An 8499-nucleotide genomic window follows, 5' to 3' on the forward strand; every position below is an offset into this window, starting at 1 on the left:
CTAATATAAATTGGAAGTTTAAATTTCACAAATTAACTATTTACAGTTTAAAGTATGCTTAACTTAAATACACAAAGACAAGTGTTGGAATCCTTTTATGTAAAATAAAGCCACTGTTGACTAGAGTTTGTGGTAGTTTCTTGCTAACTGTAGGCTAACGTTACATGGTGACAAAGCCATGTAGTGTTAGCTCTTTATGTGTGTTGATGTTTATGTAGCTCAGGCACTGCAACGAGGCACCTAAATCTGCATTGTGATTTGTTCCAGTAGGTATCGGCCGTTTGCCTGATTGGCACCAGGTTTTGGTACCTAACTGAAGTCGGTGGTTTGATCCCTGGCTCCTCCAAGCCGCCCGCCAAAACGTCAGTATGTGAATAATGTGTGATAGAAAAAGTGCTGCATGATGTACGAATGTATAAAAGCAGTCCATTCACAATTTACCCAACATCATCATCGCTGACAAGCAACTCATTAGAGGAGTTAATGGTAAATGGTTTGTATTTATATAGCGCTTTTCTAGTCTTGATGACCTTGAGCGCTTTACAGTACAGTTTGACATTCACCCGTTCACACACACATCCATACAGTGCATCTATTAGCAGCACTTTTTACTTCTATGAGGGGTAATTCTGGGTTCAGCATGTCCTTGGGCAAGATGGTGAAGACTGGGATCAAACTGCAGACCTTCTGGTTGGAGGACAACTGCTCTACCCCTAAGCCACAGCCGCCCAATGTGATGTATGTCTTCAATATTCTAGTATGGCCCTTGAGGGACATTATAAAATGTTTACTGGGTAAAAGATTCCCCACCCTTGACCTAAATTGTGCAATAGAAGTTAACTATACTGTGTGATGTTATCCCAGGTTATTGTCTCCTCTCTCACCCTAGGAAATTAACAGTGTTTTAGTATTTTAGCTAACGAGTGAGTGAATCCAGCCTCTGAATGACTCGTGGCTCTGCTGTGAACAGCACAGGTAACTGCAGTGATGCTAGGTTAGAAGGAACAACTGCACTAAATTAGATTAGTTTGGATATGCTGACTGGATTAACTGAGGTGAGTCAGTTTGTACTACTGCATGGCAGTGACACCTGTAACCATGTTAACTGTGCACAAAGATGGTGGCAGCTAAATCCTCATAATGCTGCATCAGTGTAACAAAATTTAAATTAAAAAAATGTATCATTAAAACCTAGACTAAAGCTAAATCAAACCCAGCTAACACAGCTACAAAATACTCAGTTTTCTCATATACTCTTGTATTAGGTGTAGAGCTGATCAATCAATTAATTGATCCACAGAAAATGTATTGGCAACTGCAGATTCATCAAATTATCAATACCTGTAGCTCTATTGTGATGAAGCCATGCTATCAATCCTTCTGTTACTATGTCCTCTTACACCTCTGTATCACCTTAAACCACAAAACCAACATTGCAGCCTTTAGAATTGATTTGTTGAACCGAACTGATCCATGGTGACCAGTAAAGCTACCACAAAACCTCATTCTGTTTTGGCAAGAAGAGATAAATTCATACCAGACATCATTACCTTCGGAATGTAACAAGAACAATAGGTGAGCCCTGTACAGCGACAAGCATGTCCGCCTGTACTTGCAAGCAAACACACACTTGCCAAACTAAATTACAACGGCCTCATAAGCCACAGCACCATTTGGAGTAGTGGCTTAACAACGTGATGTAATCGCAACATTCCACCGTTACACTATTACAGTTTCCCAGAAAGTGAAGACAATCAGAAGGTAACTGACCAAAATCATTTCATATTGTCATTAAATAATCTTCTCTTGGTCCAGCTCGGTTTCCTTCACTCCACCTGTATCATACCCTGGGTTATTTTAAACCAATGGGACGAACCCAAGTTTACTGCTTAGCCCCTTAGTCCAACATGGTGCATTATTGGTCGTGCACAATACACTTGAGGCATAGCATGAGCAGCAGAGATCAGCAGCTCCAGCACTCTGCCTGTGTCTACATAGGAGGCGTCCAGGAAGGTCACCTGCATTGTGGAATGCCCCAAAGCCCAACACATAACCACTGTGGTTACACACTTACACAGAAAAATAGACTTTCAGGAGGAAAATAAACTTTAGATCTAATTTATAGGTTTATGATGATGTAGGACAGACGACTGAAAAATGCAACGGAAACACTTTCTGTGTGCATACCCTGTGACACATAAAAAGTAGCTAAACTAAGTTATCTAAACTTAGTTATCTAAACTTAGCCACAGTTTAGATAATTTGATTACATACTGACTGTTATATTTTAAAGATAACAGTCAAACATTTTCACTCAATTATTTTTATTCAATTTATTGTTCAGACAAATTATCTATTACCTATCATTTGTTTGTTTTTTTCTGATTCCACACTCCTTTGATTCTACCAATACTCAGATTTTATGCATTTAATAAATGTTTATGCTCTGTTTCCTTGTGCTAACCAACAACTATTTTCATTACTGATTAATCTACTGGTTATTTTCTCAATTAATCAATTGGTCTATAAAATATGTATTATATTGTGTGAGAGACACTCAAAAAACACTCAAAAACACTCAAAAAACTTTCATCAACATATTCTACAGCCAAAGTTTTCATTTTCACATTTCTCCCTTTGTCCAACCATCAGTCAGAAACCCACAAAGATCCACTCTTCTATAATGTAATTCAAGGAAAGCAGCACTGCGGAGCACACTTGACTTAAAATGAAAGAAGCAGAGTAGATAGAGTGTGGTGAAAGATGTAAAGCTTAAAAAGCAGCCTTGATGGTTTCCTACAATATTTTGTACATTAGCTATGGAGAGGGACGTGCCACAGTGCAGCTGCATTGGCTGCAAATCTCTCTCAACACATGAAATAACTACAGTGGAGTCCTGGGGCAGCTCAATTAAAAGTGCTGTGTTAAGTTAAGATAGAGTGTATATGGAGAACATGCCATACCTATTTATGCTTAATTAGTCCTCCAAATGTCTGGGTAATTAAAGCCACACCATGATACCCTAAAATAACCGCTTCAAAATAATTTTGCTGATACACAAACTTGATACGCGTCATTGCCACATTTGCTGCTGGAACATTGCAACCTGTTTTACTGCATACATCACACACCAACAGCCAGAGCTAGTAGCTAGCTATAAGAGACAACTAGCTCACCATTCTCAGTGTGGCGAGAAAGTGACTGAGTAAGAACACGAACAACAGTAAATACTGGAGCATATTTCACTCGTTGGCGAGATGCAGGATACAGGACCGATGCCAACCTGGTGTTGTTGTTGTTGGAGTAAATAAGGCACAGCGCCGGGCGACATTGCATCAATCGAATTTTAGGAGTTGTTGCTATCAGCTAAGAGAGTCAGAGTGTGTGTGGCAGCACACTGCTAGTATCTTATCAGGGTTTCTGCTGGTACCAGTTCTTGCCAGGGCAAAGGGAAAATCAATCCAATCAATCAATTATCAAAACCAACGGCTTGGTGACTCGCCCAAACAGGTGTTTAGTTGGGAAGATGAAGACACTCATATGTCCAAGTTGGGTTAGCTTAGCTCTTATCCATCTCTCTTCCCCTCCAGTAAATACTACACTATGTCCATTATGGCTGACTTAAGTAAGATGACTACCTATAACACTTCTCTGAGGCTGCGGCAACACGCTGGTACTGATCTCTCACACCAGGAGAGACTTCCCACAGTAAACCCACGAAGCCGGTCTGAGTCACATTTGAACAGGTGCAGTCAGCCTGTTGAAGCACTGGAGACGAATGAACTGTCAGTAAAAAATAACCAACCACTCATGTTATTATCATCTGTTTGTTTACCTGCATAGAGAAAGAGAGAGAACGTGGATTAGTGATGGAAGATAGAGCTCAGTGAGGAGGGAGCAGGCAAGGAGAGGAGGAGAGGAAAGGAAAGACGAAAGAAAAATAAACTCCACATATAGGAGGTGTGCATGGATGGGAAGCCGATATGTCTGATATTCCAAGATTCAAGAAATGGATGAAAGTTCCATATATAAAAAATGTGGCTTGAAATATCTAAATTACAATATATAAATGAAGATACTCTTAATAAATAAATTATTTTTTCAGTAATCGCCTCAGCCACATTGGCCCAATTAAAAACCTCTTGATCCACAACAACATTAAATCGATTGTTATAAATAAATTTGTCTTGACTTTAAACCAAGTAACTAATAGATTTAAGTAACACATATATAAATAAGGTAGTTCTGCATAATGAGTGTAATAAAAACAAACGAGTGAGGGCGTGAGTGTTTATAATGAAGAGTGTCAGGCCTTTTATATTTACTGCCCTCAAACTACTTGTGGAGCAGACAAGATGTGCATGCATGGGTTATAAATTATGTCAAAGGAAAAACACAATGCTTTAGATCGAATGATGTTTCACCTTTTAAAAGGAACACCAGTAGTTTCAAACTTACGCCTGCTATTTAAGGAGCATACAGATTTGGTTAATTGTTACTGTTTCAAATCTGTGGTGTTGTAAATGTGTGAAAAGGCGTAAAGAACAACATGGTGAACTGAGGTGAATCAGTTCCATGTGATAATGTGACGGCGTCACAAAGGCCGAGTTGTAGAGGATAAACCACATGTTTCATTTGCACAGTAGTCATTGATTAAAGATGCCTTGATCGAGGCTGAGCTCACCACTCCTCACTGTATGTGTGCTTGTGGTCCAGGTATTAGTCATGTTGTGGGGACCTACATCTATTTACAGTCACATTATAGGGACTTTTCTTCCTTATGGCCCCAAAAAGCCATTCCCTATGAGGTAAATCATTACATTTTAAGATAAAGACATGCTTTAAGGTCAAGTTTGGTTTAGGTTTGGGTCAAGGTTAATGGAATAGTTCACCCAAAAATGATAATTCACTCATTATCTACTCACCCCTATGCCTATGGATGGGTGGGTGAATCCAATACAACTGAAGATATTAGGGACTTATCTTCAGACATAAAAAAACAACAGAAAAAACACATAACATGCCTCTGTACTGCTCGTGTGGTGTCATCCAAGTGTCCGTAAGCCCCGACTATTCGACTCAATACAAGGTAATTTATACCGTCTTGTAATCCTATAAAAAAACACCAGAAGTGGATAAGCTAGCGGACTTTAGCATTTCCAACGATCCCTGAAAGAACCTCTTAGGAAGAAATCAGAGGACATTTAGGTTTAAAACTTGGTGTAAATTACACAGTTTTCCAGTCGAATATGAATGTCGGGGCTTGCAGACACTTGGATTACACGTGTGCGCGTGCTGTGTGTGTGTTGTGTGTGTGTGTGTGTGTGTGTGTGTGTGTGTGTGTGTGTCAGGGCTTGTTGTATTGAATTGACAACTGTCACCCTAGGGCTGGGGCGTCCGTACAGACTTGAAACAAGTTACAACGCATCACACACCAGAAAGTAGTAAATTAACTGAACATTCAATGCAGTTTGCTTTATGTGTCTTTAATTCTTTTCAACAGTGCCATCATTTAAAAAAATAACTGTTTGCAACTTGCAGTATGACACAACTACACTACTGCAAACCATGAGCCTGCTGTATAAGAGTATGCTGTCCATACAAGCTCCCACAAACCAGTGACAAACAGGCAAGTGACACATTATGCTTTTCTGGTTTTAACATTTCCTTTAATGTGTCAGCTTTTCTATGTATGCAACACACGTGCCTACCAGCTTGTTTGGCTTGAATTGTTTCAGCAGAACAGAGGCCATTTTTTCCACGGCTACAGCTGTGTTCACAGGTGACCGGGACACCTCTTGGTATGGGGTGTGATATTTCCGACACACGCAGTCTTAGCGGTAGACGAGCTGACCATTCGAGCAGAGCTGGCTTTTAGGAAGAAAAAAACACTGCTGCAGTGTGAGAGAAACGATGTGTCTTTGAGCATTACAGCATGTAAACCCATACTAGGAGGTCCAAATGTATTAACCTGTAAATGGCCAAGATGTGGCCACTTGAAATACTCTCAGATGAACAGTGATTCTGCCTTCAGTAGCTCCTTGAAGTCTTCCTGTTTGAATGATGTATAACTTGTGATGCATGCTATTGCTTCGGATTTGTAAAGAAAAATACCACTACCTATTATGCATCAAAGTACCTTTTTAATATAGCGGCCTAGTTTTTTATTTCCCTGAATACAATAAATAAATCATGTACAGCTCTGCAACGTTAGTCATATTGGCATTATCAAAGATATTTGTTCTGTGATTTAAATGATGCTTGATTGACAGGTTGTAATTTAATTACCTCCCAATGCGATCAGAAACAGATGACAACAAACGTCTGAACGTCTGTTGCTGTGATAAAAAATCGTTTTACTGTGTTTATATTTCTAATCCTGTGTCTATTTTTGGCGCCGATATTGACAGTGTTCTCTTGTGAATCTCATCAGTATTACTAGTAAGACCGGCTGGTGTCCTAGTATGATGCTGCCCTGAACGTCACATCTCGACACCCAGACAGGAACAGCTTCCCGCGGACACTTGCTTAATCGCACACGCTTGTATTTCCTGGCAGCCTCGGGAAGGCATCGTGTTAATACGGTAACCATCATGACAACAACATGTCACCTATCGGCCCTACAAACTACGGCGGGGCAAGAAGGACAGTTTAGAGATATTTGTAAACACGCCTACAGCCAACTTTGCACTGGCAAACATGTCTATCCGGGGTTAATGGCTCATGTTTGGTCAAAACGAGGCTTGCGCTGGAAACTCACTCTCGTGTTTGTTCAGTGTCGGTGACAGAGCTGTGAATGTGCACGGGTCCAAACCTTTCAAATCGCCAAGATCCCTGCAGCTTCCTCTGCATGCGAGATGGGAAGTTCGTGTTGCCAAAGCGAAAGCAAGAGTTACATCAGTGAGATGAAATACGCCTGACACAGAAGTAAAAGTCAGCCCCACGCTGCCAGGCGAGCATTAAGCTGCTAACATGGCCCAGGGCTCCACACTGTGAGGGGAACTGGAACTCGGGTCCATGGAAGTCCCTCAAGTCTTCATTCACAGCAAAACAAGAAACCGCTAGTCCGGGAACGTGCTGTTCACTGGCACGCGCAGAACCTCGAGCGAAATACCAGTCAATTTAATTCGCCCCACGCCTTTTCTTGAATTTAACAACCACAAACAACAATTTGCAAATAAGTTTCTAAATTCCCACGACCCGTTGTTCAATTCGGCGTTAATCAAACGTACCAGAGATGAACTAAAAGGGAAACTTTTCTCATAATTTTCCCTCCTTTCCTGTTTATCTCATATAGACAGAATACACCACCGTGGGCGTACAGGAGCCGCGTTAACCAGTTGCAAAGTTCAAATATTCCGGTGGTAACGCGCTGCACGGCGGACAAATTACACCCCGAACTGTCATTAAGATTCGATCGGTTCTGGAAAGCTCCAAGTCATGTTCACCCGTGTGCGCACCGTGTGCCGGTTGGCAGGGCAGCGCTGAAATGCGCACATTTTGAAACGCAGTTCGGCGAACACCGATTCCCTCCATCTGACATTAGAACATATTAGTGTCTGTGTTCAAAGCGTCAACCCCTGCTATGAGCGTTTAGCTCCGGGAGCGTAACGTACGCCCACCGAGCTGCTGCTCTGTCAAGTGCCCGGTTGCGTGAGGCTGTCATTGGCCACACTGTTGTCAGAAAATGCCCCAAAATATGAAACCTACCGCATATGCAAGACGAAGCTGGGGTCCGAAGATTATCTCAAGTCCCGGTGTCGGTGCATTCCTCCTCAGCTGGAACCAGTGTTGATCTCCGACGGCTAAACTGAACGGGACACAGCGCCAGGGTTTAACCTGGAATGACCCGCGCTAGTGCAAATCAGGCGAGGACGACGCGTGTGTCTGTGTGTGTACTGTGTGTGTGTGTGTGTGTGTGCGGGCGTGTGTGTGTGTGTGTGAGTGTGATCAGAGTGTGCGGCGGTGAGAGTCTGTGCTGTGGAGGCAAAAAAAAAAACAAAAAAACTTCAACATGGAGCCGAAAAGAAACGTTTAAAAAAGCGCCACAGTAACTTGCAGCGCTCCGACTGTTCGCTACGGGGAATCAGAGGGCCGGATCGCGGGCAGGAACCGAGCAAAATGAGCCTCGCCCCAATTACAAACTCTCAACTTCTCTCCGTCTGTCTCCATGACAGGAGGCCGACATGCCAACAAGGCAGGAAACACACGGCTCCAACCTGCGGCGTGTGTTCGACAAAGCAGCATTACAGGATTTATTTAAACGATCAATAGTAATGATGGTAATATAAATGCTACAACAACAATGCAATAATAACAACGATGATAATTAAAATATTACAATATTTACCAATAATAATAAAATTGGTAATAATATTGCTAATCGATCCATGATCTATATCACTTGTTCTTTGAGGGTCGCAGGGGGGAGCTGGAGCTAATATGCTATAAATTATTATAAAAGTATTATTAGCACACTATATTATTTATTTTAGTTTA

General features: G+C 41.6%; 1 protein-coding gene across 4 annotated transcripts in view; it reads right to left on the minus strand.

Annotated features, from left to right (window-relative positions):
* The window catches only part of thrb (thyroid hormone receptor beta), a 106658-nt gene extending 98438 nt beyond the window's left edge, over window positions 1–8220 (minus strand). The window contains exon 1 of one of the 4 annotated variants that reach the window (XM_034600705.1): window positions 7711–8220. The gene's annotated coding sequence lies outside the window, so the exon portion shown is untranslated. Of the gene's footprint in view, window positions 1–7232; window positions 7365–7710 lie in introns of those variants that run through there. The other 3 variants (XM_034600703.1, XM_034600706.1, XM_034600704.1) reach the window with 3 other exon arrangements.
* Between the last annotated feature and the right edge of the window lie 279 nt (window positions 8221–8499).

The sequence above is a fragment of the Hippoglossus hippoglossus genome, chromosome 11, assembly GCF_009819705.1.
Source record: "Hippoglossus hippoglossus isolate fHipHip1 chromosome 11, fHipHip1.pri, whole genome shotgun sequence".
Lineage (NCBI taxonomy): Eukaryota > Metazoa > Chordata > Actinopteri > Pleuronectiformes > Pleuronectidae > Hippoglossus > Hippoglossus hippoglossus.